Consider the following 13,322-nt stretch of genomic DNA (forward strand, 5'->3'; position numbering starts at 1 on the left):
ATGTCATACTATGTTGACGACACTCGTGCCCAAATTCCGGATGAAACGAATATAATATCCTCTATGTACGCTCATTTATGCATCGCATGTGACTTCATAGATTCATGACTCGGGATGCACCATTTGTCGTGGTTACCGCTTCTTTAGAGAGAGAGAGAGAGAGAGAGAGAGAGAGAGAGAGAGAGAGAGAGAGAGAGAGAGAGAGAGAGAGAGAGGGAGAGAGAGAGAGATTTAAGCGATTCTAAGCGTGCGTCACGAGAGGATGACAACTATAAATGTGTGCGCTCTTTTCTCATCTGCTGTATGTTTTATTTTAATCAAAACGTCCATTCATATTTGAACAAGCTATTTTAGATAAGTTTTTTTGGTGTTTTTTAAAGTACACACTCATGAAAGACAGCCCGCACATCCATGTCCTTTGATCTGTGTTAGGAAAACCTGAGGAAAAGGTTAACATGTGATATACAGTAAAAGAATACGTATTAATTATTTGACATTTACAAAACAACATCTGTCAATTCCATAGTCAGAATGCTGTACAAGATCAATGCATTGTATTTTAATGATGACTCGAATCAAATCCTGTCAGGGTATTACAATCACGATCCAGAATAAGGGAATACAGATTAGATGGATGTAGTGGTTTCATGTCAGCATCTTTAGATTCAATGCGATGTAATTACTACATCACACATCAGCACTTGATGTCTCACGTGCAGTAACTCACACGTCTACATGTCACGTGCTGTAACTCAAACAACTACATGTCACGGGCTGTAACTCACACATCTACATGTCGCGTGCTGTAACTCACACATCTACATGTCACGGGATGTAACTCACACATCTACATGTCGCGTGCTGTAACTCACACAACTACATGTCACGGGATGTAACTCACACATCTACATGTCACGGGATGTAACTCACACATCTACATGTCACGGGCTGTAGCTCACACATCTACATGTCACGTGCTGTAACTCAAACATCTACATGTCACGTGCTGTAACTCACACATCTACATGTCACGTGCTGTAACATAAATCTGCATGCCACGTGCTGTAACTCACACATCTACATGCCACGTGCTGTAACTCATACATCTACATGCCACGTGCTGTAACTCACACATCTACATGTCACGTGCTGTAACTCACTCATCTACATGTCACGTGCTGTAACTCAAACATCTACATGTCACGTGCTGTAACTCACACATCTACATGTCACGTGCTGTAACTCACACATCAACATGTCACGTGCTGTAACTCAAACATCTACATGTCACGTGCTGTAACTCACACATCTACATGTCACGTGCTGTAACTCACACGTCTACATGTCACGTGCTGTAACTCACACATCTACATGTCACGTGCTGTAACTCACACATCTACATGTCACGTGCTGTAACTCACACATCTACATGTCACGTGCTGTAACTCAAACATCTACATGTCACGTGCTGTAACTCAAACATCTACATGTCACGTGCTGTAACTCACACATCTACATGTCACGTGCTGTAACATAAATCTGCATGTCACGTGCTGTAGCTCACACATCTACATATCACGTGCTGTAACTCAAACATCTACATGTCGCGTGCTGTAACATAAATCTGCATGCCACGTGCTGTAACTCACACATCTACATGCCACGTGCTGTAACTCACACATCTACATGCCACGTGCTGTAACTCATACATCTGCATGCCACGTGCTGTAACTCATACATCTACATGCCACGTGATGTAACTCACACATCTACATGTCACGTGCTGTAACTCACACATCTACATGTCACGTGCTGTAACTCAAACATCTACATGTCACGTGCTGTAACTCACACACCTACATGCAACGTGCGGTAACTCACACATCTACACGTCCCGTGCTGTAACTCACACATCTACATGTCACGTCCTGTAACTCACACATCTACATGTCACGTGCTGTAACCTAAATCTACATGCCACGTGCTGTAACTCATACATCTACATGCCACGTGCTGTAACTCACACATCTACATGTCACGTGCTGTAACTCACACATATACATGTCACGTGCTGTAGCTCAGACATCTACATGTCACGTGCTGTAACTCACACACCTACTTGCAACGTGCGGTAACTCACACATCTACACGTCACGTGCTGTAACTCACACACCTACATGCCACGTGCTGTAACCCACTCATCTACATGGCACGTGCTGTAACTCACACATCTACATGTCACGGGATGTAACTCACACATCTACATGTCACGGGATGTAACTCACACATCTACATGTCACGGGATGTAACTCACACATCTACATGTCACGGGATGTAACTCACACATCTACATGTCACGGGATGTAACTCACACATCTACATCTCACGTGCTGTAACTCACACATCTACATGTCACGGGATGTAACTCACACATCTACATGTCACGTGCTGTAACTCACACATCTACATGTCACGTCCTGTAACTCACACATCTACATGTCACGTCCTGTAACTCACAAATCTACATGTCACGTCCTGTAACTCACACATCCACATGGCACGTGCTGTAACTCACACATCTACATGTCACGTGCTGTAACCCACTCATCTACATGTCACGTGCTGTAACTCACACATCTACATGTCACGTCCTGTAACTCACACATCTACATGTCGCGTGCTGTAACTCACACATCTACATGTCACGTGCTGTAACCCACTCATCTACATGTCACGTGCTGTAACTCACACATCTACATGTCACGTGCTGTAACCCACTCATCTACATGTCACGTGCTGTAACTCACACATCTACATGTCACGTGCTGTAACTCACACATCTACATGTCACGTCCTGTAACTCACACATCTACATGTCACGTCCTGTAACTCACACATCCACATGGCACGTGCTGTAACTCACACATCTACATGTCACGTGCTGTAACCCACTCATCTACATGTCACGTGCTGTAACTCACACATCTACATGTCACGTCCTGTAACTCACACATCTACATGTCACGTCCTGTAACTCACACATCTACATGTCACGGGATGTAACTCACACATCTACATGTCACGTCCTGTAACTCACACATCTACATGTCACGGGATGTAACTCACACATCTACATGTCACGGGCTGTAACACACACATCTAAATGTCACGTCCTGTAACTCACACATCTACATGTCACGGGATGTAACTCACACATCTACATGTCGCGTGCTGTAACTCACACATCTACATGTCACGGGATGTAACTCACACATCTACATGTCACGTCCTGTAACTCACACATCTACGTGTCGCGTGCTGTAACTCACACATCTACATGTCACGGGATGTAACTCACACATCTACATGTCACGTGCTGTAACTCACACATCTACATGTCACGTCCTGTAACTCACACATCTACATGTCACGGGATGTAACTCACACATCTACATGTCACGGGATGTAACTCACACATCTACATGTGACGTGCTGTAACTCACACATCTACATGTCACGGGATGTAACTCACACATCTACATGTGACGTGCTGTAACTCACACATCTACATGTGACGTCCTGTAACTCACACATCTACATGTCACGGGATGTAACTCACACATCTACATGTCGCGTGCTGTAACTCACACATCTACATGTCACGTCCTGTAACTCACACATCTACATGTCACGTCCTGTAACTCACACATCTACATGTCGCGTGCTGTAACTCACACATCTACATGTCACGGGATGTAACTCACACATCTACATGTCACGGGATGTAACTCACACATCTACATGTCACGGGATGTAACTCACACATCTACATGTCACGGGATGTAACTCACACATCTACATGTCACGGGATGTAACTCACACATCTACATGTCACGGGATGTAACTCACACATCTACATGTCACGGGATGTAACTCACACATGTACATGTCACGGGATGTAACTCACACATCTACATGTCACGGGATGTAACTCACACATCTACATGTCACGGGATGTAACTCACACATCTACATGTCACGTGCTGTAACTCACACATCTACATGTCACGTCCTGTAACTCACACATCTACATGTCACGGGATGTAACTCACACATCTACATGTCACGGGATGTAACTCACACATCTACATGTCACGGGATGTAACTCACACATCTACATGTCACGTGCTGTAACTCACACATCTACATGTCACGGGATGTAACTCACACATCTACATGTCACGGGATGTAACTCACACATCTACATGTCACGGGATGTAACTCACACATCTACATGTGACGTGCTGTAACTCACACATCTACATATCACGTGCTGTAACTCACACATCTACATGTGACGTGCTGTAACCCACTCATCTACATGTCACGGGATGTAACTCACACATCTACATGTCACGTCCTGTAACTCACACATCTACATGTCGCGTGCTGTAACCCACTCATCTACATGCCACGGGATGTAACTCACACATCTACATGTCACGTCCTGTAACTCACACATCTACATGTGACGTGCTGTAACTCACACATCTACATGTGACGTGCTGTAACTCACACATCTACATATCACGTGCTGTAACTCACACATCTACATGTGACGTGCTGTAACCCACTCATCTACATGTCACGGGATGTAACTCACACATCTACATGTCACGTACTGTAACTCACACATCCACATGTCACGTCCTGTAACTCACACATCTACATGTCACGTCCTGTAACTCACACATCTACATGTGACGTGCTGTAACTCACACATCTACATGTCACGGGATGTAACTCACACATCTACATGTCACGTACTGCATAAATGCCTCGAGTAGTAATTAAATACATTGACGTACATACATGTTATAGGACAGACAGGCTGTGTGATACCTATCATTTTCTGTTCCGATCACTTCAAAGTTCACAGCGAGAGGGAGTCTATTATTGTTAACTTCAGATGCAAACGTGAGGGCCATCGACGAGAAAAAAGAAAGACCCCCATCCCCTTCCTTCACCCCCTCTCCCAGCAACCGCTTCCCTTTCAGCAGCCACTTGCATCTCAGCAATCTTTCACCGCTGTTCCGCGATATTCAACATTTGAGTGACACGGCGTGAGGGGAGGGGAGATTGCATATTTGGTTGTGGCAACTTACGATAATAGTGCTACGCCGTAATGACATATCGTTATCTTGGGCGGCTTCTGATAAGCCCTCTTGACATGCGACTTTGCTGCTGTGCATTTAATTCGCTCAATTACTTCCTACAGACAGCCAGGATTTGCTTCCCGGCAGGTTCAACCCGAATCCCCCTGTCCGCTAGGGATGCAGGTGTCGAGTTCCCTACTCCGGAGATGGGTCTGTGTTCTCACCTGGACTCGCCCCTCCCCTGCCTCCAATATCAACACCTCCATCAGCAACCGGGATCCCACTTAAGAATACACGAAGCCGTCGAAGCTCAAGAACTAAATCCTTGTTTTGTCTCCGTAAGGTATCATTATTCAAACGGTTATTTCAAGCGCACTATGTTCTTACTGCAGTCTTACTTTTTTGTCTGTTTTCTCTCGCCTTAGCGTAATGTCCATCAGTGCTGGGATCCATGTGTTCAATCTAACAGTAAACAAACGCCAAAATCAACTAGGGATGTAATATGTTTACTTGATTTTAGCTGTCACTTATCATTACACTGGTTCCATATTGATAAAGCGACTGCTGGAATGCGCAGCTTTTCTGACATCTGTAGACAGGGCCCAGTCAAGCATTCCAACTGGTGCCAGTATTTTCCTCAGGAGAGTTGCGCTGTTTATCTCCATTACGAAAATCTCCTGCACAATTATGTCATTCCTGTTCGCCACATCATCGCTTGCACGTGTGCATGGAAACACGAGCACCTGTGTCGTTAGATTCAATCTAATAGCTTCTCGTCGTAGAACCGCTCGTTCGCAGTCAATTTAATTAATTGTATTTCTCATTTGAATGACATCAAAGAATATCGTTTGGTATTACAGTTCCATGTGATGGGTGGAACTTTGTAGCTATGATTCAATTACTACTATCATATCCCACGAGGTGGCGCTTATCACAGCCGCCATAACCCACGTGACCTACCTGTCGAGCTGTAACGGCACGCGCTGCGTCATGGCGGACAAGTGGCGTGTTTGACGTCAGCATATGTCGGATGTTGCCTCCCAGAATCATTCGTGTGTTGACTGTGGTGTCGCGCTCGGCGGAGAGGAACATTGACAGAGGATGTTTCTCAGAGCAGGCAATAAATTTGTATGTAAACTGTTTGCACGAAGAAAGTTGTTTATGTGGTTGTATATAAATGCCAGGGTAATGAAAAGAGGAGTTGGGGATTCACGGCGATAAGGGGTATGAGGGTGGGGGTGGGGTGGAGTGGGTGATGGGTTTGGGTAGGGAGGAGGGACGGTGGTATTGATGGGTTTGGTTTTGGGGAGGGAGGGGATGTTTGTTTGTTGTTTAACGCCGCACTCAGCAATATTCCAGCTATATGACGGCGATCTTTAAATGTTCGAGTCTGGACAAGACAATCCAGTGATTGATATGAGCAGCGATCATGAGTTACGATGAGGATACGATGACATGCATCAATCAAGTCAGAGATGCTGACCAACCGATCCCGGTAGTCGCCTCTTACGACAAGCATGGGTTGCTGAAGATCAATTCTAAGCCGGATCTTCACGGGTCGGGGATATGTGGAGGGTTTGGATAGTGGTGAGGGAGATTGGGGTGGGGGTTAGATTGGAAGAGTGGGGCGCACCACACAAGTCATGAAGTGAAAAGTTGACACGTAAGCTTCCTGAAAGGGGATGTGGCGCCATTATTTGGGGTCCTGTGCCCCTTTGTTAACATAACTTCGAGTATTAGTACCCATATAGTCATTGGCGCGTTAACTACATTGTCGCCTCTTACGTTACCAAATCAAAGCGATAAAACCATTATTACAAGCATAATGATAAGTGATTGAGAGTGAGTTGGGTTTAACGCCGCTAACAGTATTCCAGTTATATCACGGCGTGTCAGCTTAATGTGGGAAGAAAGCCCAAAGTGATGCAGGTCTCAGACGTTTACCACTTCAGTGAAACCCACGAGCATGGGTATGGTGCTGACAAACCTAGAATCATAATCGGGGCGAACCGGGATTCGAACCCACAATCAATGGTTTCTGGCGTGCCCAAGGGACGCAACTCTGCACAGCGAATACCGGGGCTTTAGACGACTGGGCCACCCGTGCCCTCGATAATCATAAGTCTATTGTACGACTCCGACTATATCACAAGCATGTGTTTATGAATCGCTGACACATTGCGATGATACCAGCCATTCCCGAAAAGGTGCAAAGGCAAGTCAATTGTTCACCCGAAGAAAACACGTGGACACATGGTCCAAGTCAAAAAGGAAATTGCATCGAACATTATCTTGGTTACTGACGCGTCAAATTGGGAAATATCTTTCACACGCTGCCATAAAACGTTTTGAAAGCTTTACTAAGGCCTTGAATGTTTTAATCCCTGAACAACTTTGAGCAAGAGCAAAGAGACGGGGCTTTTGAATCTTTGTAGAAAGAGCATGCTCGATTATGCGTCAAAGGTTGTGAAATGTAGACACCAAACGCTGGAGTGAGCCAAAGTCTCGGTGTGAAGGGTACAAGCAATACATGCTGTTGAGACCCGTGAAGATCCGGTGTAGAATAGGTCTTGCAACCCATGCTTGCCATAAAAGGCGACTATGCTTGTCATAAGAGGCGACTAACGGGATCGGGTGGTCAGGCTCGCTGACTTGGTCGATGATGTCATCGTATCCCAATTGCGCAGATCGATGCTCATGATGTCAATCACTGGATCGTCTGGTCCAGACTCGATTATTTACAGAACGCCGTCATAAAGCTGGAATATTGCTGAGTGCGGCGTTAAACAACAAACAAACAAACAACGTGCTGTTGAGGAACTGAAACAGGCTGACACGTGAGGTGTCTGACGAGCGATCTGAACGGATGGAGCGTTTGGGTGGAAGGCATTGTGAAATGTAGTGAACAAATCAACGCGCCGCGGATATCACCCAGGTGTGGGATATACCGTCACCGTCTTCTTGTTGAATGTTGTACACTGTATATTAGAATACAAAACATGCCATCTATCGCATCCCTGGAGTGGATAAGCGGTCAAACGCCAGGCTAGAAAGCCACGTTGCAGAGGTCGCATCCCGCTATTGACCGGGTTGTTATCAGCCTTAGAACCAACAATGTTTACAGGTGTTTACAGTGCTGTTACTACCTCTAGTGTACATTACATTGGCCATGTGCACTCAAAAGAACCCACTCGTCCGATGGCAGATGACCAGATGGTGGAAACACTTATATGTTCATATACCCAAAACAGAAGTGTCAAAACTTGTGGTGTCACCCTGGGCAAATGACTTAGTTAAAATGTACCTCTGTTCACCCAGCAGAGAAAAGGTACCCGACTTGTGAGGTAGATGTGGAAACCGTTGGGTTGTATACTCCCCAGGAAGTTCAGAATGATAACTGGAATGAAAACGGATCCACTGGTCGGGTAACAAATAAAAACACACATGAGCAGATACTAGTACCTGGATACCTGCGGTATATAATAATAATAATAATCATAATCATAATAATTCTCAGTGGTCCATGGAACAGACACAAAGTTGGGATAAAAATCTCGTTAACCGCTCAGTAAATGTGAACATAGTTTTTATTGTTGTCTCATCAATGTTACAATGATCCCACGGCTTGTATTGAAAATGAGTGTCACTTTCTTATTGGTTGAACATGTTATAATGATCTACGTTTTTATCTTTTAAAAGAACCTTTAGATATTTACATGGATTTTTTTGTTTTTTTGTGTAGTTTAGATAAAGTAATTTTATTGTGAATGGACATTTATTGCAAGCTTCTCTAGCTAAAACAATATTTATAATATGCTAAAAGGTGATTATTCCAATAGTCCTCGCCACTTGAAATAGAATAACGAAATGTCGAGATGATTAATTAACTAAGATACCTGCATGTGTGCTCAGAGCTCCAGATAAGCTTTTGGTGTTGTGGGTATTTTACCCATGCAATTTAAAATCATTGGGTATCAGTAATTCTATCTGGGTATTCAAATTTCTGTCACCCACTAGTTTTTACACATGTGGGTATTTAAGTTAAATATTTAAAAACACTAGTCATCTGGTTCCTGCAAACTGGTGTCGTGTGGGTTCGAGAGCTTTATAGGACTCAAATATACCACGATACTTCCACAAGAAAGTGTGATGGCAAATGATCATGAGGTAACTGTCATCGTGGAGTTTGGCAAGGTTGACGGAATGCCCGTTTATAATTTCAAAATAAGTTGCTGATTTGCTAATCGAATACGCAGGGTTACTTCACAATATTTTGATGATACGCGCAAGTTTTATTTTTGTAGCGTATCTGTAATGTTCGTTGCGTATTTGATACGCTTGGATTTTATTTTACTGCGTATTTCTGCATTTCTGATGCGTATTTCACGCAGATACGCAGCTTATCTGGAGCTCTGTGTGCTGATACCTATAAAGTGAGAACAAGCCATTTCGGCGATAGGGATTAATACGTACAGTAATGGAGCAAAATGAAAAGTGCGCATTTCAAGAAATGTCCATGCCCACTGAGTTTTAATCACGTGGTTACAATTCGACTGAGGATCGGTTACTGAGGGAACGACTAAACTTAGCAACGTGTGCAGCGTACGTACATTACCTGCACAAACTGAAAGAAAAGTACCTGCAGTATAATCCTTTTAAAGCTCCATTGCTGAATATGACCCTCGCAGTCACCTGACGCGTCTCTCCAATCACTGCCTGGGGGGCACGGGTGGCCCAGTCGTCTAAGGCGCCGCGATTCGCTGTGCAAAGTTGCGTCCCTTGGACACGCCAGAAACCTATGATTGTGGCTTCGAAACCCGGTTCGCCCCGATTATTTTTCTAGGTTTGTCAGCACCTTACCCGTGCTCGTGGGTTTCACCGAAGTGGTAAACGTCTGAGACCTGCATCACTTCGGGCTTTCCTCCCACATTAAGCTGACACGCCGCGATATAACTGGAATACTGTTAAAAGCGGCGTTAAACCCAACTCACTCACTCACTCACACCAATCACTGCCTAAACTGAAGTCACTGCCGATCTCGAGTGTCGTGAAGCAATCAATGGTACACAGTCACGTAAGTTGCCCTTATCACACGGTAATGAAGACACGTTTATCATACATGGTAACTATACTAAGACTTTTTAATATTCCTTTTAGGGCAATGGTTTTAGAGTCCCAATTATTCCACACAAGACCGTGAGCTCATCATCTGCAAAAGACAAACTAAAACTATTATTGTAAACATAGAAAAAATGACGTCGGTGCATCATTTATAACCCATTACACCGGGGCTTACATGATAGACAGGCTCTTTAACAAGCGAGTACAGGGCCATTTGTGTGAGTGCTTCTCCAGGAAAGCGGTGGGAGGGAGGGGTGACTCGTCTCTCTCCACAGTAGGCAGATATAGATTTCACTGCCTGTGTCTTACTTACAACATTTCCTCAACTTCTTAGCCCGTCCTTCCAAATATGCTGAAGACGAAATGAGGCAGGACGGCGCACGTGGACATGATGTTGGCGCGATACATTAGGCACCTGATGGTTCACGCGGGCGTGCCGGCTCATTACAGGAGCGTCAGGAAGCACGGCTTTGTTCCTACACTGTGTTCTTGTACTACATGGTGTACTCTACTATGATCATGTACTGTGCTACGAAACTGCTACTGTACCGTGCTACCATACTGCTACTGTACCGTGCTACCATACTGCTACTGTACCGTGCTACTCTATACTGCTACTGTACCGTGCTACCATATACTGCTACTGTACCGTGCTACTCTATACTGCTACTGTACCGTGCTACCATACTGCTACTGTACCGTGCTACTATATACTGCTACTGTACCGTGCTACTCTATACTGCTACTGTACCGTGCTACCATATATTGCTACTGTACCGTGCTACTCTATACTGCTACTGTATCGTGCTACCATATACTGCTACTGTACCGTGCTACTCTATACTGCTACTGTACCGTGCTACCATATACTGCTACTGTACCGTGCTGCTCTATACTGCTACTATATACTGCTACTATATACTGCTACTATATACTGCTACTGTACCGTGCTACTCTATACTGCTACTGTACCGTGCTACTCTATACTGCTACTGTACCGTGCTACTCTATACTGCTACTGTACCGTGCTACTCTATACTGCTACTGTACCGTGCTACTCTATACTGCTACTATACCGTGCTACTCTATACTGCTACTGTACCGTGCTACCATACTGCTACTGTACCGTGCTACTCTATACTGCTACTGTACCGTGCTACTCTATACTGCTACTGTACCGTGCTACTCTATACTGCTACTATACCGTGCTACTCTATACTGCTACTGTACCGTGCTACTCTATACTGCTACTGTACCGTGCTACTCTATACTGCTACTGTACCGTGCTACTATATACTGCTACTGTACCGAGCTACTCTATACTGCTACTGTACCGTGCTACTCTATACTGCTACTGTACCGTGCTACCATACTGCTACTGTACCGTGCTACTATATACTGCTACTGTACCGTGCTACCATATACCGCTACTGTACCGTGCTACTCTATACTGCTACTGTACCGTGCTACCATATACCGCTACTGTACCGTGCTACTCTATACTGCTACTGTACCGTGCTACTCTATACTGCTACTGTACCGTGCTACCATACTGCTACTGTACCGTGCTACTCTATACTGCTACTGTACCGTGCTACTATATACTGCTACTGTACCGTGCTACTCTATACCGCTACTGTACCGTGCTACTCTATACTGCTACTGTACCGTGCTACTCTATACTGCTACTGTACCGTGCTACTCTATACTGCTACTGTACCGTGCTACTCTATACTGCTACTGTACCGTGCTACTCTATACTGCTACTGTACCGTGCTACTCTATACTGCTACTGTACCGTGCTACTCTATACTGCTACTGTATCGTGCTACTCTATACTGCTACTGTACCGTGCTACCATACTGCTACTGTACCGTGCTACCATACTGCTACTGTACCGTGCTACTCTATACTGCTACTGTACCGTGCTACTCTATACTGCTACTGTACCGTGCTACTCTATACTGTTACTGTACCGTGCTACTCTATACTGCTACTGTACCGTGCTACTCTATACTGCTACTGTACCGTGCTACTCTATACTGCTACTGTACCGTGCTACTCTATACTGCTACTCTATACTGCTACTGTACCGTGCTACTCTATACTGCTACTGTACCTTGCTACTCTATACTGCTACTGTACCGTGCTACTATATACTGCTACTGTACCGTGCTACCATACTGCTACTGTACCTTGCTACCATACTACTACTGTACCGTGCTACCATACTGCTACTGTACCGTGCTACTCTATACTGCTACTGTACCGTGCTACTCTATACTGCTACTGTACCGTGCTACCATACTGCTACTGTACCATGCTACCATATACTGCTACTGTACCGTGCTACTATATACTGCTACTGTACCGTGCTACTCTATACTGCTACTGTACCTTGCTACTCTATACTGCTACTGTACCGTGCTACTCTATACTGCTACTGTACCGTGCTACTGTATACCGCTACTGTACCGTGCTACCATACTGCTACTGTACCGTGCTACTCTATACTGCTACTGTACCGTGCTACTCTATACTGCTACTGTACCGTGCTACTCTATACTGCTACTGTACCGTGCTACTCTATACTGCTACTGTACCGTGCTACTCTATACTGCTACTGTACCGTGCTACCATACTGCTACTGTACCGTGCTACCATACTGCTACTGTACCGTGCTACTCTATACTGCTACTGTACCGTGCTACTCTATACTGCTACTGTACCGTGCTACTCTATACTGCTACTATACCGTGCTACTCTATACTGCTACTGTACCGTGCTACCATACTGCTACTGTACCGTGCTACTCTATACTGCTACTGTACCGTGCTACTCTATACTGCTACTGTACCGTGCTACTCTATACTGCTACTGTACCGTGCTACTCTATACTGCTACTGTACCGTGCTACTCTATACTGCTACTGTACCGTGCTACTCTATACTGCTACTGTACCGTGCTACTATATACTGCTACTGTACCGAGCTACTCTATACTGCTACTGTACCGTGCTACTCTATACTGCTACTGTACCGTGCT

The sequence above is a fragment of the Haliotis rufescens genome, unplaced genomic scaffold (assembly GCF_023055435.1).
Source record: "Haliotis rufescens isolate VD_foot unplaced genomic scaffold, xgHalRufe1.0.p SCAF_2, whole genome shotgun sequence".
Lineage (NCBI taxonomy): Eukaryota > Metazoa > Mollusca > Gastropoda > Lepetellida > Haliotidae > Haliotis > Haliotis rufescens.